The 27,869-nt window shown below is 37.7% G+C and overlaps 1 protein-coding gene and 1 pseudogene across 4 annotated transcripts in view; one reads left to right on the top strand and one right to left on the bottom strand.

Annotated features, from left to right (window-relative positions):
- The window catches only part of PPARGC1A (PPARG coactivator 1 alpha), an 800,952-nt gene that overhangs the window by 86,476 nt on the left and 686,607 nt on the right, over nt 1-27,869 (top strand). The gene's annotated exons all lie outside the window — the stretch shown is intronic.
- LOC130455150 (ubiquitin-conjugating enzyme E2 C-like) lies at nt 629-11,685 on the bottom strand (annotated as a pseudogene).

Here is a 27,869-nt window from a genome sequence, read left to right as displayed (position 1 = left end):
CTTATTAAGCACCTAGTATGTGCTAGGCACTGTATGAACCACTGGGGATGTAAAGAAAAGCAAAAGAAAAAAGTCTCTACTCTCAAAGACCTCACAGTCTAATATGAAAATAATGGTTAACACTGACATAACTCTTAAAAGTCTGCAAAGCACTTCGCATATATTAGTTTCTTGATCTCATTTTGTCACTTAATGTTTGTTGAATTGAATAGTCAAAGGACATGAAATGGTAATGCTGGCTTGTCTAAGTCCCTTGAGCCATGTGAATGAGCCATTAGAGAGAACCATTTAAAGTGAAGAACTTCATCTTTCCAAAGACTTAACTATTATAATGTCAGTATTCACATGAATTCTCCACTAATCTCCTCTTAGATGCCTTATACATTGCATGGGTTCTAAAAGGCCAGACCAATGGAATGGACAAGATTTTAAAATAAAATTCATTTAGACATTAATGTCAAGTGTTGGACTAATGACTTAGTTTAAGAAGAAAAAGAAAAGAAAAACATCAGAAGAATAGGAAAATATTCTATGATACAGAATATATGTATGAAAAAGGAGAAGAGGGGTCATAATGAAGGGGAAAAGATCTATACCCATGAAGGGAAGGAAGGCTGGGCAACCAGGGTCAGGCTTCTTGGCTAGTCACCTGCTTCATGCCAGTTTTCCCCAGGTACTTTTTAAAGGCTCTAGAGTTCATCCAGAGAAAACCAACAGCATGTGCCATCAACTTTGGGTTCTATCAGCAGGCTCTAGATAGATAGTAATGGTTCTGATGTCATATAGGGCTGACCACCTGTCCTTGAAGATATCCAAACAGATACTGCCTTGGGTGTCCATGCTGGAATGGTAACAAAGTGCGACAAATTTCACAGGAGGCTCATTAGATGGATAGCCACCACAGAACTTCAGGGAGAGCTCATACCTTAGATCTTCATAGACTGTCCCAGCTACCCCATGGAGAGCCATAACTCATTTGATGCAATTGCCTAACTCTGGGAAGACAGGACTTCCTTTGTCTCCAGACATCATTAAGATCAATTGCTGCTGTAAACTCCTGTGCAGAGACCTGCATGCTGGACCTGCCTCATGTGCTAGCCCCTTTACAGGAAGTTAGCCCTGGCAGTGGTGGGAATGTCCTTGTAGTAGCCCAGGGGGAGAGGAGAGAGAAGAAAAACCCCTCCTGGCCACCTACCCTTTCACTAAGTGACTTCCATGACTTTCACTTTTTAGGGCAGGTTATATATTTTGAGAGGAATTCATTTACTGACCTCTGTGCTTCTTGCTAGAGAGAGCTAATAGCCTAACTGCCTCCTGCCAATAACAATTGCATTTGGAAAGGATCAAAACCTCTTTTATACAATTTTGCCCATCGTAACAAACTTTAAGCTTATAAAACAGGACATAGCAACATTTTTTTAAACAGATCCAACAGTCTATTTTTTCTTCATGTGTACTTATAATATAGTGACCTGTCACTGGGGAATTTTCTCTGATCAATAGAATGTACTGTGCCCTAGCTTGCTGGAAAGGAAGGAACTCTCCCAATTGCCATTAGCTGTTGAGTATCTTGTATCCCCTGATCCTGTGTGGTGCTAGGACTTGTGGGATTGGAGGGGCGTGGCCTTAGCAATCCTGCCAAACTGAACCCCACAAAAACTCAGAGACTTATAAATCTTATAGGAGGACGCCATAGTTGATCTTGAAGAAAGTTCACCTTTTTTGAGTCATATCTGACCCATTTAAGCATGGATTTTGGAACTGCCAAAGCATTAAATGTCATTATTTCAGTTGCTGTGGGCATTACTGCAATGGAGATCTTGCTAAACCATAAGAAAACTGATGACCATGAGTGGTGGGATGGATGGTTAGGAAATGTAAAATGGAATCTAGGACAAATAAGAGACTCCCTTATCTCTAGCTGGTTCACTAAGAGCTGTTTCATTTTCTTGTATAAGAAATCACCATCCATTTCCTCCCTCCCTTCCTGCCTTCCTTGCTTAGTATCAATTGTAGGAAGACAGCAAGGGCTAGGCAATTAGGGTTAAGTGACTTGCCTAGAGTCACACAGCTAGGAAATATTTGAGGTCATATTTGATCCCAGGTCTTCCTGGCTCCAGACCTGGTGTTCTTTTCACTATGCTGCCTAGCTTTCCCAACCAATCCTTTCTTAAAAAGGAAGACTTGAGGAAAACAAAAACTCCCTTATGAAATGCAGTTGCAAGTAAACATTGGTTTGATGATCTAAATAAACACCAAAAAATTTTCTTTTCTCAGATAATATTTAAATGGTTATAGCATAATCAGTTCCCTTTGATGTACTGGAAGTGGATAAAAAAATGTGAAAAGGGTATTGGATTGGTTAAACCAGGTATCAAAGACCTGTGTTTATAGAATGAAGCTGGAGTTTAGATTATGATGGTGTGCATTTTGATTCAAGTATTTGTTCTCTATTGGGGTTGACACTAGGATTTGCAAAAGTCTGCTAGTTTCTCAGAGCTGTAGGTCAGACAGTAAATAGATGTGTGGCTTCCTCCTCTCTTCTCTCCACACTCATTTCCCCTCAGCACGGATAGTTAGATGAGGAACCACATTAGGAATAGCACAGCAAAAATAAATAAATAAATAAATAGATAAAGGAATAGTGCAGCAGTCTGAAGGATGCAGATGTTTGTAGTTCTGAAATTTTCATTGACTACCCCCTAATTCTGAACCTGTCAAATAGTAGCTGTCAATCTTCAACATAATGCTTGTTAGTTTTACAGGGTTCTGAAGTGCATGGGAAGACTGACTAGATCCTCTTATTAACAAAAAAAAAGCACTTGTAAGAAAAAAAGTGAAGAAGAGTGTATAATTTGGAAGAAAACTATTATGGCTAATAAAGGAAATAAGATATGTAAGACCTTGTCAGTAGATGTTTACCTGGAAAAAGTGGAAATGAATGATTAGGAAAATAGGAATTGGGACTTTTACTTCACAATTGGAATTTATCTGATATACATTAATAATATTATAACAATGGTGCCTGAAATGCTAGAAAAGAACAAAGAGGGATTATTAGATTTGTGCATGCAAGGTAAAATTACTGCATAGGATTGCTTTGGGGGATACTCAAGATATGGGAAATGAAATGAAATAAAATAAATACAGTGGCAGATGACTAGTTTCTGTGTATTGTTGGGTTGATTTAATTAATTGCTAATACAATACAGAGGACATGATTTGCTCATTGCTATTGTTTCAGTTTTCCCCTTACATATTCATTAGAAAGGAAACAATTTATTATAATTATTTTATTACTTTCTCTATAGCTATCTTTTTACTTGCTTGTATATCTCTTGTATAAGCTTGTATAAGCTCCTCAAGGGCAGGTCCCATATTGGATCTAAATGTTCTCTTAGTACTTATTACAGTGTTCTGTACACAGTAGGTACTTAATAAATATTTTTGGATAACTCCCAATTAGTAAAGATTAAGGGGCTGGGAAGAAGACCCTGGTAAGGATGGATGAAGGAATTATATCATCTAGCGACAGCTGCTTAGAGTTTAGTATAAAGGCATAGAACAGAAAGGCAGGAAAAGGCAAGACGAAGTTGAGGGACTCATGATTTTTTCAGTTTGTTTGGAAATATAGGGCATATGAAAGCATTTAATAGGAGATAAGGCAGGAAAGGTAAGTTAAAACCAAGTAGAATAGCCTGAAATGCCAGGCTGAGGGAGTATGGTCTTTCTTTAATAGACAATGGAAAGTTCTTAAAAATTTGTGAACCAGAGAATGATCCATATGATCAGAGTTGGTCAGTTGGGGAATAACTGATGGGTAGGGGTAGCATTGGAATAGGGACAAGAGAGTCTGACTAGTTAAGTCAGCCTGCTCTAAGACTTGAGATGAGAGGTAATGGGTACCTGAGCATGGTGTCAGTGCAAATGAAAAAAAAGAGATGAATATGAGATATATTTGGGAAATAGAATCCAAGAGAAGGAAGGAGGAGCTCTAAGGAGAAAGAAAGATTCACAGATGATTTTGTTCCCAGGAACATGGGACCACAAAGAGAAAAAAATAGTTTTGAGGGTAGAGTTTTTTTTTAAGGGTTAGAGATTATAGTTCTGTCCTACATATGTTGAACTGTTGGTGCTACTCTGATGTAGATTTCTAGCATTATAGTTAAAAATGTGGCTCTGGGCCTCAGTCATGGAACTCAGAATTTGGTTGTCATCCATATAAAATTGATATTTAAAGTTATGGAAATGGATAATAAAGCAAAGAATAAATGTTGGAGCTCTGCACTGAAAAGGCAAACGGAGAGAGGAGAGTATAAAATACTAATGAGACATCAAAGATGAGGGCTAAAAAAACACTGCTGGGTTTGTCAGTTTGGACTTAGGTGACCTAAAAGAGAATGGTTCTAGTAGAGCGGTGGTGGGTAGGCTTAGAAGAGTAAGCAGATGATAAAGGAGTAGAGACAGAAAACAGATAGTTCTTGCTAAGAATTTGGCTTTGGAGGACAGAAAGGAGAATGATAGTTTGAGGAGGTACTTAGAGAAAATTGGTTTATGCTTTTAAAAGGATAGGAATTACTTGAGTATGTTTGTGCAATAGGTAGCAGAGAGGGAAAGGTTGGAGGTACAGAAGAGAAGAATAAAAAAGAATGGGTTTGGGAGTAAGGTTACAAGTGGTATAATCCTTGGTGAGGAGGAAAAACAATGCTGTTCTTCAAGATAAGAGTGCAGGCAGAGATAGGTCAGAACAAATTTTATATCACAGAGAAGAGTTAAAAAATCTCATGTCAGAAGTCTTTATTTCAGTAGAGTTGAAAATGAATTTATTTGCTGAGAAATGTGGTGAGCCGGGGTACAGTACAGATTTGACAGAGTATTGAGATTTTTAACAGTTTTGCCAGGAATTTGATAGAGAATGAATAAGAAATGAATTTTAAATGAATTTACAGTGAATAGTAAAGTTTCATAATTTTTCCTAGCAGTGCTTAGCAAACTGATATTAGGAATGAGGGAAGTAGATTTAGAGGGATAGGGATTAGCAGAGCAAAAAGCAGGAGGAACATTAGATGGAGATGACATGGTCAGGAGAGAGATATGACTGACTGTTAGCTTAATACTGGGTAGAGAGAAAAGTGAAGTCAGAATAGAATTTAGGAACTTGGAGAATATGGCAGGATCAAGGCCTCAATAAAGATGAAGACCAGTTTCAGTGTAAGAGAGTGTATACGAGAGGTAAAGGCAGAAGATGATGATTGACAAGACAGATTTCAGATTTCAAGGACTTGGAAGTGGAGTCTTCTGTGTGATGGTGAAATCTAAGTTGCTACTATGGTAGCAGTTGAAGGAGAGTTGTGATGTTAGCTATAGGAATTGAGAGCTAAAGAACCTGTTGAAATCAGGGTATTAGAGAATTCATCAGTGTGTGTGTATTGATTTTTCTTCAGTTGGAGTAGATAGGAAAGAGTTCTGTTAAAATATTTTAAAACAATTTTCTTTAGCTTTGTTCTTGTCTATGACCAACAGTTTGTTTCCACTAGGTGGTGTGATACATGAGCTACCAGTATAGATTATGTGATTTATTGGGTCAAAATTCCAGGCAATAAATATACATCAGATTTTTCAGTGACTTTCCTAATACTTATATAATAGCTTTAAAGTGTTTTATGTATATCATCTCATTTAGTCCTTACAGCAGACATAGGAGGTAGGTGCTATTATCGTCCCCCTTTTTCAGATGAGGAAACTGATGCTAAAGAGGGTAAATGATTTGCCCAGGATTATATAGCTAATATGTGTGTAAGGCAAGATTTGAATTAAGGTTTAACTAGTCTATCCACTCTGTCACTTAGCAGTCTAACCTACATTCTCTGAAGTTGTAGTGACTGAAATAGTTTTGTTCTATATCATATTCTGGCATTCCTAAAGGGCATCAAAATGTCTGAAAGAGTATTTCTTGGTTTATACTGGCTGAACAAACAGATGGAAGGAGGTTCATTATCTAGCCTTTATTCAGTCAATACCCATTTATTAAGTGCCTGCTATGCTCCAGGCACTATGGGATAGAAGTATGAAGAATAAAATAATTGCTTTTCACAAGCTTACATTCTAATGGAGGAGTAAACAAAGACATAGAATTCTATATAGTCTACATTAAAGAAAGTAAATATGAGGATATTCTAAGTAGTTAAATACAATAAAGAAAAGTAGGGAGGGCACTAGCCATTGGCTTAGGAGGATCTGAACAGTCTTCATTTAGAAGATGTTCTTAAATTTCATCTCAAAGGAAGAGAAAGACTCTCTAAAATAAGGAGGGAGTGCATTCCAAACATGGGGAATGTAGATTAGAATGCAGGTTAATATCCCTTGTTAACAGAGGGAATAATGATGTAAGCATGGCTGGTACATTGCCTTGATGACTCTAATTTTGAGAAGTATAGGCGGGTGTATGAAAAATCTTAAGGAATATATCCAATATGGAAGGATTCAAAATTAATTCTCTCTTGTTTCTAACTCACAGTTGGCCAACCTACTTAATATTTATGTCATATTTAATGTAAGCAAAGGATTTATGTTATCTGTTTTCTTTTGGATTTATTCTATTTGTTATATAATTTGAAAGTATAAAAAATATCCCAGTCATTCTGGCAAGTTGTAGCAAGAGTAATTTTAGAATTTGAAGGAGACTTTAACAAATTTTTAATTGGCAGCATGGGCCATAAAAGTCAACATTTCAATGGACTCATAGCATTTTTGAACCTACCAGGAATATGATCTGATACACTCTAACACTTTACTCAATATATACTTATATATACCTAGAAATGTTCTGGATGAACTGTAATGGGAGGAGACTGGAAGGAAGAGGTTTATCAGTTAGGAAACTATTGTGCAGACACTAAGAGATTAACAGGAGGAATTAGGATGGTAGTGGTAAGACTGAAAAGGAAGGGACCGAGGTGAAACTTCTCATTTTTCTCCTCTCTTTGAACAGAAAATCAGTAATTAACTCTGTATTTTAAAAGTTAGTGAATTAAGATCAGAAAGCTGGAAAGGACCTTAGAAAGCATCAAGTATAATCCCTTTACTTTGCAGATGAGGAAACTGAGACCCTGAAACAATAAGTTCACTGTCTAAGGTTATATAGGTAGTAATATGCAAAGACTGGAGTTGAATCTAGATCTTCTGACTTCAGATCCAGAATCCTGTTGTCACTACAATACAGTGATCCCCCTAAATTAGAAGTTGATTTTCCTTATTTGTAGCTATTTTGGGAAACTGATTGACCATACCTTGTTGAGTCAAAAATTCTGAATTTGTGAGGAGATCTGAGCCAAAGGCAAATGCCAATCTCCCTCTAGGGACATATGAGATACAAGGTAAGGAATTTATTAATTTAAAATCTTTTATGGAGATATATTTTTTCCCTCAAGAATTATTGTTAGAAAGCAGGGAGACGTGAAAAACTAGTAAATAGAATACAAGGATAAAGTAGTGGTATAAGGGAGAGTTAGAAGCTTAGTCCATATGATTAAAAGAGTGAAATCCAACAAGCATTTATCAAGGGTCTCCTATGAACCAGATTCTTGGGAAGCTACAAAGGCTAGAAAAATGTACTACTGGTCTCTGAGAGCTTCTTTCTGCTTAGAAGGGAGAATAAGACATGAATACAAATTTTCTTTAATGCTTCAAGAAATATTTCCTCTGTAGTTGTATTCTCTCTGCCTCAAAAGATGACAATACTTCCATGCTTTAGTCACTAGAGTGGCTCCTCCCAAAATGGGTCACCTGGTCATGATGAGATTCTCCACACTTAGCCAGTCAGACCAGTTTTCCAATGAGGCACACATTCAAAACCTTTTTTAGCTTGGTAGAATGTGCTTTGCTTTGACAAACTTGGCCTAGCCTTTGAGAATCCAGAGTCCTCTCCTCATCTTAGTGGAGAGAACTTTGGTGAAGTCATCCGTCAGTAATTATTTATTAAGTGCACCCTATGGACCAGGCACTGTTCTGGATGCTGGGGATATAAACACAAAGCATTAAACATTCCTGACTCCCAAGGAGCAAGGACAGACAAATATAAATGTGCATCTGTGTGCTTAAGCACACACAAAATGCAAGCATAGTATAAAGGTAATAAGTATAAATATATAAAAATATCTAGATTCAAGATAGTTTTGAAAAGAAGACACCAGGAGTTATGGGTAGGGATCAGGAAATGCTATATACAGAAGCTGGCATCTGACATGCATCTTAAAAGAAAGAGATAGAGGCTACATGGGGCAGTTAGGAGGTTCAGTGAGTAGAGTGCCAGACCTAGAGTCCAGAAGACTCAACTTTATGAGTTCAAATCTGATCTTAGACATTTCCTAGCTGTATGACCCGTGGCAAGTACCTTAACTTGTTTGCCTTAGTTTCCTCATCTGTAAATAAGTTGGAGAAGGAAATGGCAAACTACTCCATTATCTTTGCCAAGAAAACCCCAAATGTGGTCACACAGAGTCAGACATTACTGAAATGGAACAATAACAAAAGAATCTCTGAGGTAGGGATGAAGAGGAGGGAGTACATTCCAGGCATGGAAGATGGCCAGGACAAAGACAGTATAAAGTTAAGTTCCTGTGGCAATTTCTTTAGAAATGATGTCATAGGGATATACATATTCCTAAAGATTGGTCTAAGCACCTGCACCATTTTTATGTGGTGCTTTTTGTCTGAATATTGCCTTAAAAAAAGATACTGCCCTTTGAAAATCCATGCAGAAAAAAGTTTGCTATGTAGTCATTTAACTACGGAAATGTATAATGTAATTGCTGGCAAGAAACCCCTTCACATAAACTGTAGGTCTTTAGTATAAATAACAAGTAAGTCCTTTAACTTAAAAAAATATTCACATATGAATAGGCTTCTTGGTCTTTCTATCTTGAAAAGCTAGAATGATGGATCATCTCCTGTTTGTATCTCAGACATTTTTGTTGCCTTTTTTGGCTGTTGTTGTTAGAAGAGCTGGACATATTCAGAAGATCTTAGTATCTGAGGCTTAATCTTATAAGAAAATCTTTAGCCCAGTCAGTTTTTTAATCGCTGTGTTAGTCATACTCCTGATTACATAAGGAACACTGTAGGAGCATTTCAAATACCATCAGCTCTTGGCACCAGAATAACAATGAGGACAAAGTATTAAAAACTATGTGCTCACAAAGGCAAATATGGGCAGGTTGTTACATAGAGAGATCATTCGATGATTTGCTACTGAATATCTTTTTACATTAATTCAGCCCCTTTCTCACTGGAAGAAAGCATAATTTGAATTAATTATTTGCACATATGGTGTGTTCCTGATGTCAGCTAATGCTACATTAAGGACAGACATGCTGGGCACACATTAAATAATAGGGTAAATATTTGTATTGTTTATGATAAACGGATTCCTTCTGTGGGTATTTCTCTGCCTTGGTAAACATTTCTTTTGCAGTCAGTTTTTGTTGAGGCTTCACACCAAGCTTCCATCTTACAAAGAGGGCAGTTTCCATTGCACAGCTTATAGAGACCTCACACCCACTGTGCTTTTTGTAGCTAAGTGAATATTTAGTAACACTTTAATATAATAACCTGATGATTATGGTCTATTGCCGAACAATGCTGTCCTATGGACTCACTTTGTCCTAGCCTGACTATCACAAGTATTTCTGCGTTACTTCTGCCATAGCTCAATGGTAATTAGCTATGTTATTTCCACCCATCCCCAATTGTTACCAAATATTTATATTGAACAAATATGAATATTTAGTCCCAGCTTGTAGGATCTTGTTCCATAAATATAGACTACACACATTAGGAAAGCCTGAGAACAATGTAGACCAACATCGTTTTTCTTTCTTGGGAATGGCCAAATGGCCCTAAATTTCTGTGAGGTTAGGAATACCACTAATGTGTTTGATTTGATTTTTTTTTCCTTTTGGCATCATCCATTTGACTTTCTGCAGGTTATATAGGAAGGCAGAAATTATATGTGGATGGGCTGTCCTGAAAGGAATTCAGTATTTTAGGGGACTTATAGGGAGGTCTGATGTGTGGGCCATCCCTTGATGGATACACTTTGTATTTCCTCTGTAACTAAATAGATGATGTTTGAAAGTAAATGTAACCAATAAAATTGTTACTTGGGCACCAAACTGGTATTTTCCAAACACAATATGGCTGGTAACAGACATACCATCTTGTACCTATAACGAAAACTTTTCCAACTTGGTGGGACCAGCAGGAATTCATACTCTGCTGGGCTAGCTTTGAAGAACCCAACGTCACCTTCACACCATGTCCAAGTAGGTCTTGCTTCCTGAATGTGATTAATTTATAATATAGTAGGATTGGCTGCATGGCACAATGCCTAGAGGACAAGCCTCAGAGTCAGTAAGACTTGGGTTCAGGTCTTATTTATGACTTGAACTAGTTGTGTTACCCTAAATAAAAAGTCAGGAAATTTCCCAAAATTAAATTCTAGAGCAGTTAGTAATGTGCCTTGATTGACCCATGCTAATCAATTAAGAAGCATTTATTAAGTATTTATTATGTGACAGGCACCATGCAAAAGCAAAGAACTTGAACCTGACCTCTAGGAGTTTATATTCTGAAGGAAGAGCTACTAGGAACATAAATAGGTACATATTGAGATACATACACATTAAGTGGAAATTTACTTTTGAAGGGGGGATCTTATAGAAGGTACAGCTTGAATTAACTTAAAAATTTATTTATTTTTTTGTTACATGAAAATACCATGAAAACTCCCTGCTCTCTCTCGTCCTCCCAATAGAGAAGGCATAATTTAAAAAAAAAAGATATAAGCCAGATTCTGAGAAGTAGAGTTTTAGGGATTGGTGACCACCACTGCAAAGGACAGGGGATGAGAGATGGAGCTTTGTGTGTGAGAAACAGTAAATAAGCCAGTGTGGCTGGGCCATAGAATGCATGAAAAGGAATAATGTGTAATAAATCTGGACAGGTGGGAAGGGATTAAGTCGTGAAAAACTCTTAATACAAAACATTGTTTTGTATTGGTGTTCCTTTGATGCTGAAAGATAGATTTGGGTTAAGGTAGGGTATAATGAAGTTGTAGCATTTGTGCATTTACTGAACTGAAAGGATCCCTTGCTCAGCAGCTTAGATGGCCAGAACCTGATAGTCTTTGGAGATGATCTTCACAGAGGTTCAGGTTCTACCTTATGGTACCTCACTTACTTTCTTCGTCCCTCATTCCCTCTTCTCCTACCATCCATTACCCCTGCTCTTCTGCAGTTGTCCAAGGGTGGGTTTCAGAGGCTCTGGATTAGCCATAGGTTGCTTGGGTGGTGGTCTGGTTGTCCCCACATCCTGGCTGCCTGAATTCTAGCCATGCTACCCAGGTATTAGTTTGGTCCTGTCTCTTGTGTTGGTTCAGGTAGGTTGCCTGGGCACGGGTATGGGCTGCTTATACACTTTCTTGTCTACTTTTGTTCTTTTCTACTTAACTTGAACTGGTTGGAGGTACTTATAGCCTTTAGTCTATGTTTTTCTAAATCAATATTCCTTCTAGTATATGCTTACAACTTACCTGGGGTCTATGTGGAGAATCTGGGCTCTTTTAGCTCCTCTCATGTATCCATTTCCTTCCCTTTCTCTTGTCATGATGTTGTAATTTTCAGCCATATTCCCAGCCTTCAATATCAGGTCTGAAACACTGGATCTTGGGAGTAACTCTCCTCAGGAGCTGATGTCAGCTAATACCATGCCAAGAAACTTCCTTGAAGGGCAAACAAAGGCACAATGTGAATTTTGAGGGTGGGTACTGTAAGGGAGAGGTAGGTACTTTTTCTCTGTTTGCCAGAATATTATATTAAGCAGAACAGTCCATTCCTTCCCTATGCTGGCTTTCAGAAAGTTTACTATAGTAATTTTGATGAGCTGATTTACCAACTATATGTGAATGTTCTGCAGAACAAGCCATTAAGAAAAAATACACATGATCCGGGGGAAATGTGGAAAGCAGATAAATAAATGCTTTAATTTAGAATTAATCAAATACAGTTTGCAAGTGACTACTTCTTGGCTGTAAAATTTAGTCTGTGGAAAAGGTAAAGATGAATGACTCTGTCCTAAGGTTTCTAAGCATCTCTTTATCACTTGTACATTTGTTTTTTCCTAGTTCAGAGTAACGACTGAAATGGAAAGCATATCATCAAAAAAAGGTAACTTGTCTTTGAGGTGTCTGATCTAGAATTTTCATTCCTGGCAGCAGTCCATTGGTAGGATAGGATGTGATGCATAGATAACATTGCCAGGAAGGTAGCACCCCCATTCTCCCAATAATGTAAGGGTGAGCAAGGGCTGGGGTGGGAGTAGGGACAGATGACAATATATCTTGTCAACAAGACATCTAGAGATGGGAATTTAGAGAAATATTGTATAAGAGCAAAGCAGAATGAAGTACGAATTTTATTTTGGATTTGTTTTTGCTATTAAGGTTTCATTGTGACAGAAGAAGAGTCTTCTGAGGGTCAGGATCAGGCTCTGGCCTACTTTGCTTTTATTCTCCTTTTATTTATGGCTGTGAGTATCATGCATTATTCTGGCTTAGGGTCTTTAGGGTCTGGCTGTCTCTTCTAAAGTAGAGAAAGAAAAAAATTTCCTTTTATTTCAAGACTAATGCTTTTTTCTGGATCTCTACAATGTTCTTGGGTTTCAGGTTATCAGTGCTGGTTGACTGAGAAATCTTTGCCTGATTGGTAAAAGTTGAACAGATATTTTAATTTGGGATTAGAAACTCAATGTCTCTTTTCTGTGTGTATTGGATATGGAGGCCTTTATTTAGGCAGTTCCTCAATGAGGTAATCAAATTTGCTTCATTCAAATCAACAAAAGATTTTAGGTCTTAATTTTTTTGTTTAGAAATGTGCCAACATTTAACAAGAATTTGAGTTTTTAAACATTCTAACAAAATTTATGCATATGCACAAAGTATCCCATGATACTATTTTTGTGAGCAGGATGAATAGATATCGACTAGATATATAGATACCATTAGGTAGTTTCAGATATGGTTGGGAATAGATGGAACCCCAAACTGGTCTATGTTTCCATAATAATTTGAAAGAAGGTCGCTAGTGGAATGACCAAGGGAGTTGTGTGTTCTTGACTCTGTGTTATTGAACACTTCTATCAATAACTAGGATAAGCTTAGCAAATTTTTAGATGACACAGAACTATCATGATGAATGACAGATTTGGGAACTGGAAAGATCTGGACAGGCCAGACCAGGGCCTAATAAGGAGAAATTCAGCAGATGTAAATAAATATAAAGTGTTAAGGCCAAGGTCTAAAAAATCAACTTCAGAAATATGAGGAAAAAGAACTGGAGATTTTTCTAGAAACTCAAAATGAGCCAGTCAAGATTTATTAAGTGTGTTGTTCTGGACCTTAGGGATATAGAAATAATGAATAAAACAATTCTTCCTCCTTCTGATAAAGAACTTACAGTCTAATGGGGACAACTTGATTTGGCACCCCCCCCCCAAATGCAGGCATTCTGAGATTATATGAAGAAAAGTATATTTTTAGGTTTAAGGAGGTGAAGGTTTTGCTGGAGATCTAGGTGCCATGAAAATAATGTATGGTATACATGGGAAAGTGACCATTATATCAGAAATTTTTGAGATTATGCCAGATGAAGAGTGCTTGAAGGAATTTGTTTAGAGAAGAAATTACTTGGAAGAAGTGCATAATTGATATCTTCAAGCGTTTAAAAGATGTTCCCAAAGAAAAGGGATTCGATTTGTTTTGTTTGTCTTTTGAGGACTGAAAAGGGTACAATGCATAGCCATTGCAGAGGTAGATTTAGGGATAGTGTAAAGAAAAACTTCCCAATTACAAGATCTTGCCATAAATGAAGTGGGCTGCTATGAAGATACTTCTCATCTGACATTTGCATGTGATGAATGAATAACCACTTATCAAATGTGTTGTAGAGGGGATTCTGACTCGGCTTGTTTGGACTAGATGGTTTTTAAAGTTCTTTCCTTTCTTGCAATTTTGAGATTCTAGAATATACTATCATTTTGGAGAGAGTGATTCTATGAGTACATATTTAATTTCTGTTCCCTTAGTTGCTTCTGAACAATGTTTTGTAGGCAGTATTTCTTATTCAATTGTGGTTATATATGGAAAAAAAGCAAAGCTCCCTTAATTAGTGGCTATCTTGCTAAGAATTTAACAGCTCAATTATGTCAGATGAACATCATTTGGAAAGTTTTAGGTATCTGTGGGATCTGCAAGGTTTTATGTGCCTTCTGTAATGATCTTGTTTATATCTTTGAGATCCATAGAGGGAGAAAACAGATTTTTAAACCATGAAATTACTCTATACAATTTCTTTACCATCACTTTACTTAACCAAATTACAGGATAATACCTTCCGAAATGGGACTCCTGTGTGTAGTCATTCTGACATATTTGAAACCAGACTCAGTGCAAAGTCTCTCTTCTGGGGCTGGAGTGTGTAAAAGAGAATGTATTTATGGAGAATGTGTATGGAGTCCAATTACAGTATCTTCTGTATGCTGAGTTGAAGCCAACACATTGAGTGTGTCTCCAAAAAGAAAGCTAACACAATCTTATGTTTCATTGGTGGAAATGTAACATCTAGTCCATAGGAAGTTATTCGATTTAAAACTTGAAAGGACCTCAGAGGCTTCTTAGTTTAATGGTCCCATTTTACAGATGAAACTGAGACCCAGAGAGATTAATTGTAGCTTGCATGAGGTCACAGAGTAGGTAGTAGATCCAATATTAGAGTTTAGCTTTTCTGACTCTAAATCTAAATAAAGAGTTCCCTCTCCATTGATTGCCCATGTGTATTTTTCCTTGGTTGGATTGCATCTAGAATAATGTATTCAGTTCTGGGATAGCACATTTTAAGGGGGGATGTTGACAAGCTATGGACATACATCTAGCGAAGGGCAATGAGGGAGGCAAAGGGACGGGAGACCATGTCATATGAGATATGGGAAGGTAGAAAGACTTCAGAGGTTGAGTGGATGGGATATATTAATTTTAGAAGAGAGATTATAAAGAGAACACATGATATCCTGAAGTATTTTTAGGACTGTCATTTGGAAGAGGAGAAAGATTATTCTGTTTTTCTCCAGAAGACAAAACTAGGATCAAAACTCTTCTTTGAATTCTTAGTTAGAAATAAATAATTTTGGCTCCTCCTGAGAGGAGAAAAAAAATGTAACAATTGAGACCATCCAACACTGGGAAAAAAAGCAATTTTTCAAGATAAGGAGATCTCTATTGCTTAAAGTATTCAAGGAAAGACTGGATGAGCTCTTATGAGAAGGATTACTATGAAAGGAAGGCCTATACTGAGTGGGATAGCTAGATGGTCATTAAAGTCCCTTCCAACCCTAAGTTGCCATGAAGCAGAGAAGGATGAAAAACAAGCAGAAAAAGAAATGTGATGAAGCAGAGCCCAAATCAGCCCAGGAAACGACAGGTCTAGACTGCCATTCTGGACTGTGCCATCATGTGTTTTGTGACTCATTTTTAGTGAAGACTCCATATAGCAAGAAAGCTACAGAACCAGAGGAGCAATTAGTGAAAAACCATGTTGTGGTAATCACAGGGTACAAATAGCTGTTATGTCCTCATCCAGAGAAGCACACTAATAACCAGAGCTTCCAATTCTTTAGTGCTTTATACATTATAACAGTCCATTGGGATGGGTAGTCTTAGGTATTGTCCCCATTTTACAGAGTAAAAGAGGTGTACTCACCCAGGGTCACACAGAGAACAAGTGGGAAGCTAGATTTGAAACCAGGTTTCTGAATCCAAGTCAAGAGCAACTCTTTATACTATGCCATGTTGCCTCTCATACCACATAAATAACATGTATAGTACTGAGAGAGAAAATTAAAATTGTTTTATTTGGCTTAAATGGTGCCTTTAGAGTCAGGAAACCTGTGTTTAAACCCTGACTCTTACTTTAATCCCTATCTTTATGACTTTGGATAAGTCACTTATCTTCTCTTTGCCTTAGTTTCCTCAGCAGTAAAACAAGATTTGAATAGCTAGTCTCTGAGGTTTTTTTCTTGCTCTGGATTTGTGGTTCTTAATTAGAGAATAATCTAATTCTATTTAAACATTTATTAAGTAATGACTAGATGTAAGGCCCTCTGCAAGATGAGAAATGACACCCTGCTCTAAGTTTCCAATCTAATAGGCCAGATGAGCTATTCACTGATAACTGTGAGACAAAGTAGAAGGTATTGATAAATATAAGGGAAAAGTTCACTTGAGGATGAAAAGGCACTTGAAGAGGGTAACATTTTTTTTGGGGGGGGAGGGAAATTGGGTCGAGGTGTAAGTTCAGCAAATGCTTCATGTAGAAGGTGATATTTCAGTTGAGTCTTAATGGAAGAAATATTTCAACAAGTTCATTCAGTCAATCACTATATATTAGACATGATGTTAGGCACTACAGTTCAGTTATTTTTTAGTCATGTCCAACTCCTTGTAATCCCCTGTGGGGTTTTCTTGGCAGTTACAGAAATAGATATTTGCTACTTCCTTTTCCAGTTCAGTTTATAGGCGAGGAACTGAGGCAAATAGGGTTAAGTGACTTGCCCAGGGTCACACAACTAGGAAGTGCTGGGACCTGGATTTGAATTCATGACATGAGTCTTTCTGATTCCTAGCCCCATGCTCTATTCACTGTGCCACCTAGTTGCCCATTGCAGATATTAAGATACCAACCCCCCCAGTTTTGGCTCTCAAGGAGCCAATATACTACTTGGAGGAAGCTTCATGTGCACACACCATAGGATCCCAAGTTTAGAGTTGGCCTAAAGAAGCCCAAGAGGTAATTTTCTCTCATTCTCTCATTTTGCACATGAGACATCTGAATCACAGAGAGGTTACTACCTTCCCTAGGGTCACATAGTTACATATCTGAGGCAGAATTTTTGTTGAGGTCTTTCTAACTCTTTGTCCAGCACTCTTCCACTGTACCAAGATAGGTCAATACAAAATATATAGAAAAGAAAATATAAATTAATTTTCTACAATAAATTCATTGGCAACTGAGGGTTGGGGTTCAGGAGATAGCATTTGAGTTGAGTCTTGGAGGAAGTCAGAAATTCAATGGAGAGGAGGTGATAAAATGCATTCCTGGCATGAGGGACAGCTTGTCCAAAGGCAGAGATGGGAGAAGGAATGCCATGTATGGGAAGCAACAAGTGGACCAGTTTGTCCCTAAATTTTATAGTAAAAAGGGAAATATTCAATAGCCTGGAAGGAACTTCAACTGCAAAATAGAAGAGTTGGTATTTTAGCCTAGAGACAAGAGGAAGGAGAGTGACATGCCCAGGTCTCTGCTTTGCATATGCCACTTTGGCAGCAGTAGGGAGGATGGAGAGTTTAGGGGAGAGAAACTTAAGTTATGGAGCTCAATGAGAAAGCGATTGCAATAGTATCTGTGAGAAGTGATGAGGTCCAGAACTAGAATTGCAAGCCAGTGAGTGGAGAGGAGATGGACAAATGATGCAGAGATACAGATTCAGGCAAAGGATATGAGAGTTAAGAGAGCAGGAAGTCAAGGATGACTTAGGTTGTGAACCTAGGTGACTATAAAGATGGTGGTATCGTCGATTGAAGTAGGGAAATTAGGAACATTCATATCATGTGTGTGAAGTTAGTTAAAAGGAAAAGGCCATACTCTGTTTTGGACATGTTGGGTTTGAGATGCAAGACTTTGTCCTGGATGTGTTGTAAGATAAGTTGGAAAATGTCCATGAACAAGGAACATGGCATAGTAAGCAGGATTCTGCTTTTAATGGTGAAACAATTTATTCATTTACGTCAAACCTTTAGCTGCTAACAGAGAGGATGGTAGTTTTATACAATTCAGACGTGCTTGAGAAATTGGTTATTTCTCAATGGGAATTAGTGATGCCTATAATAAACTAAAGAGACCTACATTGAAACAAAGCTGTTTTGAGTTACCAGAGGATTTTGTAAACATGATCCTAATAGTACCAATAACAAATAATAGTATTGCCCACCCCTTAAGCTACTGTTAGGGTGGGAGGGATGATTATAACCTCCTTCTCTCTACTCTAGCCTTGCCTGCCTTTTGTGTTCTGACCATCATCTGCGTAGTTTGGTTAGGAAGCTGCTCAGCACGTCCCTTGGCTAATGGGACTGAAGTTTCCCTGTGACTCCTAAGCTGTAGAAAGGATGATTGACAAGGCTTTTAAAACTTTGGTTGGCTCCCATTTCCCACTCTATCAGTCAGAAACTGTAAGAGTGAGCAGTTTCTGTTTGTAAAATAGGGAAAGAGACTGAGGTCATAACAAAAGTAACTATTTGGGAGCCCCTTTCTGCTCTCTTTGGGGAGTTGGTATTTAGAGTTGGTCTGTGGAGTAAATGCACTTGCCACTCTTCACTCGAGCAGAATCTGCTAGAGAATTTAGTGTTCTGTCTAACACATTCTTTTCCATTTTGGTCTTACCCTACATAATTTATTTATGGAAATTTCTGACGTAGAAAAACCAATAACAAGGAATCTTATAGATATTAAAAGCTCTATAAAATTGTCTTTTCATAAAATGTCAGTATATTTATTTCCCACTACTACCCTAGTAATACTTTGCTAAACCTTACTTGCTGACCTGCTTGCTATTTCCTGCCATACAGGACATTCCACTTCTCCCCCTGACTGTAATACCCTTCTTCTACTTCTGCCTCTTGGAATACCTAGCTTCCTCTAAGACTCTGCTCATGTGTCACCTCCCCTAGAAGGTCTTCCTTGATCCCCTCAATTGTTTGTACTCTCCTACCACAGTTACGGTATATTATATTATATGTACTTCTTGTCTACTATCTGTATACATGTTGTACAACCTTAGCTTCATGAGGGCAGGGACATCTTATGGCCATTACCTAGCATAGTACCCTCTACAAAATGAATGCTTGATGAATTGAACTGAACACCCCCTAGTCCTCCCAGTTGAGGCTTTTTGTGTGTGCCTCTCACATGTGCTAATAATACCTTCTTGTTTGCCCTGCTTCTAGTCTCTCCCTTTCCCACTATATCCTTTATTCGACTGTTAATATAACTTTCCAATTGCACAGGAAGGATTATGACAGGCTAACTACTCTCCAAACCTTCAGTGAATAGTTGGGAGCTCTAAGGCTTAGCATATTGTACCACTGAGAAGGAATGTTGGGAACAACAAATCAATCAATCATTGAACATTTATTAAGCTCCTACTATGTGCCAGGGACTGTGCTAAGCCCTGGAGATACAAAAAGAGGCAAAAAACAGTCCTTGCATTCTACAATGTGAGTGTGTGTGTGAGTGCGCGTGTGCACACATGCACTTGGTCACACTATGCTTTAAGTCATATCTTGTAGAAAAAGAGTGTTGTATGAGGAGTAGGACCACTCTTGGGGAAGATAGGATGATGCCAGACTATGGAGACTGGAAGAACTACTCCACTCTTTGTTTTATTTGCCAAAGAAAATGACCTTTGGATTACACTAGACAGTATAAAATGTGAGATGAAACCCAAGATAAGTAGGGAGGTGATAAGAAAGCACTTCTCTCAGCCCTTGATAAGTCCAGATTATTAGATCTGTGGGAACCACAGTCTAGAGTACAGAAAGAAGCTGGCTTTTGTTATCACCAAGCCATTGTTAGTGATTCTTGAAAGATTATGGAGAACAGAAGAGGACTGCAGGACCTGAGAATTTCTGGATTTTAAAAATAGGGAAGAGATCAGAATTTGTAAACTAGAGGTCATTGATTTTAACTCTTGTTCCTGGCTAAATTTTGGAATGTATTATTTAAATAATAATTAGTGAACCTCCAGTGAGGAAAATGTTGTTGATCACAAAGGACCAAATTTGGAGGTTTTAAACACCTACAAATTCTATATTGAGTCAGTACTGTGATATAGCAGTCAAAAAAAGCTAATATCATGTTAGAATACATTAAAAGAAGCTACATATTCAGGATGTAAGGAAGGATGATCCTGTTGTATTGTATGCTCAGGACATACCTAGAGAATTCTAGCTAGTTTTAGAGGCCACATTTCTTAAAATTAAATTTTTCTTTTTTTTGTAGCGAACAAAAATCATTTTTCTCTCCCTCTTGTTTTGCCTGTTGTGTGTATGGAGAACCTTTATAACAAATATACAATCAAGCAAAATGAATTTCCACATTATTTATACTCCAAACATATGTTGTGTTGTTTTGTACCCTGAGTCCATCAGCTATTAGGATTTTGGGAGCTTGCTTCATCATCCATCATCTGGGATTGTGCTTGACCATTGCATTGATCAGAGTTAAGTTTTTCAAAGTGGTTTATTTTTACAGTTGTTATCTCCCAGATTGTCCTCCTCTACTCATTTCATTCTGAAGGCATTTGTTCTTACAAGTCTCCCTAGGTTTCATGGGAGTCACATTTTAAAGGACATTGGTAAACTGGAGATTCTATAGAGAAAAAGGACCAGATTGGTGAAGGACCTTCAGGCCATGATATATGATTTTTTTTTTGGAGGAAGTAGAAATATTTAGTCTGGAAAAGAAATGACTTTTGTGTGCCAGGTGGATGGAGGAGGTGACATGATGTTGGTATTCAAGTATCCGAAGGACTGAATTGTGGGAAAGGAAAGAGATTTGTTTTGCTTCAACAGGTAAATCTAGGAAGAATACATGCAAGTTACAGAGAGGTAAATATACATTTGATTAGACTTAGGGGCAGCTAGTTGGTGCAGTGGATAGAATACCTGATCAATAAGTCAATAAGACTCATTTTCCTATATTCAAATCTGGCCTCAGACACTTGCTATCTGTGTGAACCGGGGCAAGTCACTTAACCCTATTTGCCTCAGTTTCCTTATCTGTAAAATAAATTGGAGAAGGAAATGGCTTCTCACTCAGGCATCTTTGCCAAGAAGTCAAAGGGGTTATTTAGTTGGACAGGACTGAAAACCAAATAACAACAAACTTATCCAAAAGTAGAATGAGTATTCTTAGAGAGGTAATAGATGTTTCTTTCCCCTGTCATTAAAGGTCTTGAGGGAAGGGTTTGATGACTTCCTATTGAATATATTGCTGAAAGGATTTTCATTCAGGTAGAAAGCCCTGAAGTCCCCTTCTCTTCTGAGATCCTTTGATCTCTTTTCTCTCTAGAATAAAATGCAAACTTCTTTGCATATCATTTAAGATCTTTCATAATCAAGCTTTATCTTTACAGTCTTATTTCTCATTATTTCCCTTTATATAATATGTTCCAGCCAAACTAAAATATTCTCTAATTTGGCTGTTTCCTAAATGTGCTAGGCCCTCTCTTACTTCTATATTTGCATTAGCTGTTCACCATGCCTGGAATGTGCTCCCCTCCCTGCTCTACCCTGCAAAATCCTTAATGTCTTTCAAGATCCAGGCCAAGTGTTACCTCTGCATGAAATCTGGCCAGTTATTGCTACTTTTTCCCTCTTCAAATTCTCCTAATGTATTCTAGCTCTTTTTTGACTTTGTTTCTGTCAGATGCTACCCTGTATTCTTATTTCTATAACAAAATGTAATCCTTTTGAGGTCAAGACTTGTATCTTTTTTATTTCTGTATCACTAGTGCTACTCACATGAACCCTGCATATAGTGGGCATTTGATAAATACTTACTGAATTGAATAGTAAAACAGAATAAGGAGAAATATGGCCACTTCCCCCCTGAAGCCACACATCTATAGCCTGGATTTCGGAGACCTTGGAAAATCTATCTGAAGTAGAATTTTCCTCAGTGAAAATCTCTGTGTCTTTAATGTTCAAAAAATTGGCCCTTGTTTCTTAGGTCAAGAGTTTTCTTAATGGCTGTGATATCGGGAGCACCCAGCTGCTGTTTTCATTATTTACCTCCAAAACAGGTAAATAATGAAAGTGCTGAAACATTTCCTACCAAGTTCCAAAGCTTTGGTCCTAGGGCATTTCAAAGGATTCCAGTTCATGGGCCTAGGATATCTGGAGCTTCAGAATATCACAAAAAAACCATGCCCTCAGGATTCAATAATCAAAGCATCAAAAGCATCAGTGGCTTAGTTTTCAGCTACAGAAAACAAGAAAATAGACTCCTTCTCCAACCTTTGCTTATGCTGATTCAGTTGATAAAACATTGATGAAGATGGGAACCCATTATTCCTGACTCTCTCCTAGCCCACACAGGAGTAAACAGATGGATCTGCTCTTCTCCGCATCACCACTTCCTTTCAGTCCCCCTATGTCTGTTTGCCTCCCCAGCTTGCTAATCAGCTATGCTTTGTGGCTTGCAGAATAAGCACCTAGTTTGTTAGTAAAGAAATCAGGTTGGTATTTAAGGGGAAATGGGATTTTTGAAAAAATGATTGATTATTTTAAAGGGTCACTTGGGAATAGCTTATGGATCTTACTGCATTAGACAGACATTAGTTCGATTGTTGGCAACACTCGTTGGATTAGGAGTATATTGTGGTATTCACCTGAAATCTGAGATTGTATGCCAAGCATTAAGTAGCCCTATGCATTTTATAGAAAGACCATAGCAATACCAGTTAATGAACCTCTGTCCACTCTGCTATGGAAGAAAGGATTTTTTAAAATTCATAGAATCATAGATCTGGAAGGACCTCAAGAGATCATTCAACAACCTTGAGTTGAACATCATGCTCTTAAGTATTAAGTACAATGAGAGGTACAGAGAGAGTCTAAGATGCATTATTATCTTTGAGGTACAATCTAGTTGGGGAGACAAAATATATATGTATATATTATATAAAAATATATATCTACATGAAACAGAAAACGGAGAACAACAAGAAATATATACATCTTTACCTCCCTTCAAGATGCATCCCAAATATCACCTTCTATGGGATGCTTTTGGGATTCCTCCTAACTTTTAGGGTCCTCCCTTCCAAAGGACCTTGGGTTTAATTCTTTGGTGTTTATTCTTTTTTATAAATAATCTGTATATCATTATGAAGATGCTCTTTTCTTCTCCACATTAGGATGTTAGTTTCTTGTAAGCAGGCATTGTTTCATTCACTTTGTTTATGTCCCTAGTGCCTAGCAAAGTGCCTGGCACAGAGCGGGGACTTGATAAATACTTGCTGATTGATTGATGGAGAATCATCATACATACCTATTGAGAGAACTTAAAGATCACAAGACTTTCAGAGCTGGAAGGGATCTAAGAGCTGATCTGGAGGAGCCTGCCCCAATTTTATGCCCAAGGACACTGAGACCCAGACAGGCATCAGCAGAAGGAAATAAAAGCCGCCCCATTGTCAATCTTGTCACACACAAGTTCAATATCCTTTCCCTAATAATTATACTGAAGGGTGTTTGTAAGAGAGTGTGGTATTTGCATGCTGTGAAATCACTCTTAAAAGTAAGGGATTTACCTCAAACTGCTACCAAAATTCTTATTCTGGAGGTTCTCTGATTTTAGCTGTGTAGGACATTCCTTAACTACTGTGGATGGCAAACTGCCTTTGACTTGGTAGATGGGTTCTAGGGAGTCAATTGCCTGAAGCATATAGAAAATGGCCAGAGGTGCAGAATTGCAGGCTATGGGTGGTATTTGAATCCTGGGCTTCCTGGTTACAAACCCAACCATGGATTTTTATCCACTATTCTGTACTGCCTATCTTTAACATTTTTAAATGAATAAAAATCATTTTAAATAGCAGGTGATCATTTTACACACTTTCTTTGCAGTAACACTCATTCTCTCTGTCTGTCTCTGTCTCTCTGTCTCTGTCTCTCTGTCTGTCTGTCTGTCTCTCACACACACACACACAAACACACACACACATGCACACACAGCTCTCTCAAAACCTGTCCCTGCTCTGAGGAGGAAAATGCATCAAGTGAATCTCAAATTGGATATTTACTAAAGTGGAAAATTAAATTATTTATGAATTTTGTGTTTTTCTAATTATGTATCACCCAGCAGTCACTGTTAAGAGTGAAACTGATGAACTTTTCAGTTCTATATCTTCTAGAGAAAGAACATGTAGGTGAATGAGAAAAGTCATAGCAGAGTGTTTTAATTAAGTACTAAGACAGGAAACTAGTGGGATTTTTAGGAATTACTAATGGGACTAAAAATGGAGAGAGGATTGGAAGAAGACCAAGATGGAGAGGGAGTGAAGTTTTTAGGGAAAATAGAGCAAGCATTAGCATGTAGAATGGAACAGACACTTGGAGAGGAAATTGAGATCATGGACTCACATATGCCCTGGCCTACTTTTGTTCATTGTCTTTGTGAGTATAGTGGTGACTGGGTACTCTAGATTGTGCTGTTCAGCTGTAGATTCTATCAGTACTTTGTCACCACTGTTTCCAGATGCTAGGATTACTTCATGGGGAAGAGCATTGGGAATTGATACACACTCAATCTTGCCAGCTGTGAGTGTCTATTTTTGTGTCCTTCCCTAATCTTCCTCTAGTTCAGGTTGACCAATATGATGTTCTTTTGTACTCTCTGATTCACACTATAACTGCCTTCCATCAATTCCAACCTGATAACAAAAAGTCAACTTTCTAAGCATTCCACTAATTAGCAATGGCAAAAAATATTCAGACTACTCCCTTATAGGTCAGGGATCAGTGTATCATAGATTTAAACCTGAAAGTGGTTTTGGGGGCCATCTAGTTTAGCCTTGTCATTAAAAACCCTTACCTTCTATCTTAGAATCAATACTATGCATTGGTTTCAAGGCAAAAGAATGGTAAGGGCTAGGCAGTAGAGGTTAAGTGACTTACCCAGAGTCACATAGCCAAGAAATGTAGGAGGCCAGTTTTGAACCCAGGTCCTTCCCTCTCCATTCATGGAGCTTTCATTTCATGGAGCTACCTAGCTGTCCCTCAACCATGTCATTTTGCAGGTAAAGAAACCATGGCCAATAGAAATGATGTTTCCTGTTCTATGTCACACAAGTAGTAAGTAAAAGGTTTGAACTCAAATCCTCTAACTCTAAATCCAATATTATCCCCACTGGGATCCTGTCAGTCATAGGTTCATAAATTTAGAGTTCAAAGGGACTTTTAGAGATCATCAAATTCAACTATTTTATAGGTGAAGAAAACGAGGACATTTGGAACTGACTTGCCTAAGGTCATTTAATTAATAAGGAGCAGAGCTAGAATTTGAACCCAGTTCTTTGGAGTCCAAACCCAGAAATCTTTGCATTGTATATGCCACACTGGGTAATTAATAATTTTGGAAAGCTCTGTGCCTCTTGGTGGCACAGCTCTTTAGAGCCCATTGATTGTAGTATTTGAGATAAAGTTAGGAAACAGCACTGGGTTAGGCAGAGAAGAGATTGTGGGCAGGTAATTGTCACTATAAGATGAGTAGTACAGAGGAGTTAGAAGAGGAAGGATAGTGAGAGTTCCTTGTTCAAACTAATTGGATCCTGAGGGTGTTCTCTCATCTGAGGGACTGATGCTGTTCTCACCTTGATTGTGCTGTGGAATAGATTGTTTTACTTAGAGCTGCCAGAGATCTGAGAGTTCATCTATTCTAATAATAAACAAATAGAAAAATTATTATTATTTCTTCATTTCCTTCATGCAAATCCAAGAGTTCACATGGTCTATCTAGAACCTTCTTCTGTTAGTCCCAGGAAAATCAAAGTTAGATGCAGCCATGGGCAAAAGTCTAAGAATTGAGAGGGGGAGCAAATACTTCTTCCTTTTTAATTCTGCTGTTGTACACGGTTCATCTTCCACCTTCTTATCCTGGGCTACAAGGAGTGCTGGGATGGGAATCACAGCCGGCTTGATTAAGAAGCCAAGCACTTTTGCATTGATAGAGGGGAAGCTCTTGAAGACATCAGAGAGGGGTTTGGAGGGGTGCTTACTTCCCTTTCCCTGCTGTTCCCTTCTTGCCTTTCTCCAGGCCTTCTTTCTTCATGTCTTAAATTGACCTTGTTCCTTTTCCTCATTCTCTCATTAGACTATGACAGCCGCAGTGCAGGGGAAACAAATAAGAAGCACCTTGTCAAGTGCCTGAAGGGAAGTGAGGAAATACTCCAGGTCTTCTCCCAGAGCACATACTCTGTGTGTGTGTGTGTGTGTGTGAGTGTGTGTGTGTGTGTGTGTGTGTGTGGCCCACCTGGATTGTAGGGAGGGATACAGCTTCAAGATGCAATGTGTAGGAGATAGAATAGACTATATTCTTTAGAACTGAGTTTATTTTATTTTTGTTGCATGAATAGTACCTATTGTTGGTAAACATATCTACAATACATTTATGTTGGTCATTAGGCAGAAGAGATAAGACATTTGGGTTTGATTGGACCAGCTTCCTCATTCTCTCATATGTTGCATTTCAAAAGTCATTGCCTATGCAGGAGAGTCAATGTGCAGTAAGTGTTTCTTGGGATATACCTAATCAAACTTTTTCCTTAAATTGCTAAGTCATGATCCTATGTTCTTTATATTTGAAAAACTTTCAAAAGGTTTAGGCTGCTTCCTTTTTTTTTTTGCCACAACTGGCTCTTACGCATGAATTTTTCTTGGGATTTTGTCATGTTCTTTAATCTTTTTTTTTTTTAATAGCATTAGTCACCCAGTATGAAAATCCTTGGATCTTCCAGAAGGTCATTACTCAGATAGCAGAGGTAAATCTGTGGTTCTAGTCCTCATGATTTGTTTGCATCTCTACTGTGAATCCAACTCACCATATCTTGCATTTAAAAGAATAGGAAAATGAAAGGAAGACAGAATCTAAGTAACAAATGGGGCCCAAGATATGGCATGTGTGTATGAGTGTTGGTACAAATATATAATGATATTTGCCTCAAGAATTTAATGGACAGGAACTCCTCTGTTAGGGTTCTGAATGAAGCCAGTCCCTTGTGTTCGAAACTTATTATTTTGTTGTATATTTAGTTCTTGCCATTCTTGCTGCTGTGAAGAAATTCTGCTGTCGTTGCATGTGATACTGTTATAAGTGGAAGAAAAACGCATAAAATTGTATGCATGATATTAATTTAGTCACCTAGAGCTTAATAGTGATTTTATGGTTATTTAAAAAAAAGTTTTGTAGCCATAATGTTTTATCTATCTTTATGGTCTCTTATGCTGTGTTTAATCAGTGTAATTATGGTAGAGGATAATTAAATATAATACTACTCAGTTCTTAAGATTTTAATGCTGTTATTACTAGTTTAACTACAAAAATGTATAAAATAGAGGCCATTGAAAATCTTATGCCTAGTAAGAATCTTCAATAAGCAGCTTAAATAATGGATGTCACATTGATGGTGGTGGTGGTATTTTTGGCCAGTATTTCATATATGTGTCATTTCATATATTTGTCCATTTGTAATTGAGAAGATGATGAATAAATTAAGTGGTAGGATTTTATTATGCATAAAAAAGACATGAACTTTCCCTAGTTCAGAGTATCTTAGATGATGTCAACCCACTTCTCTTCCTGTAAAGTCTATACATGTCTTCAATTTCCCCTTACAGACCTAAGAATATTGGAACATCTTCTATAAATTGAATTCATATTCTGTATAGTTTTGAAAAGAATTGAATTATTTTCCGTACCTTAATGCTTTTAGAGATTTGCCTGGCTTTGGAGAAGCTAACATTAGGTCTCCATTTGCAACTGCCTCTTAACTGGAGAATGGCAGCAATGGTTATTTTCTTAGGGTGCCCTATTTTACTTTCCTGGAACATTAATATACTATAGTCCTCTAGTGAATCTGTGATCTCATTCATGCTTTTATTATTCCAATGATATAGCTACCCCCTACCCATGCTTGCCCAACAT

The sequence above is a fragment of the Monodelphis domestica genome, chromosome 6, assembly GCF_027887165.1.
Source record: "Monodelphis domestica isolate mMonDom1 chromosome 6, mMonDom1.pri, whole genome shotgun sequence".
Classification (NCBI taxonomy): domain Eukaryota; kingdom Metazoa; phylum Chordata; class Mammalia; order Didelphimorphia; family Didelphidae; genus Monodelphis; species Monodelphis domestica.
This window is presented reverse-complemented; position numbering and strand designations above follow the sequence as displayed.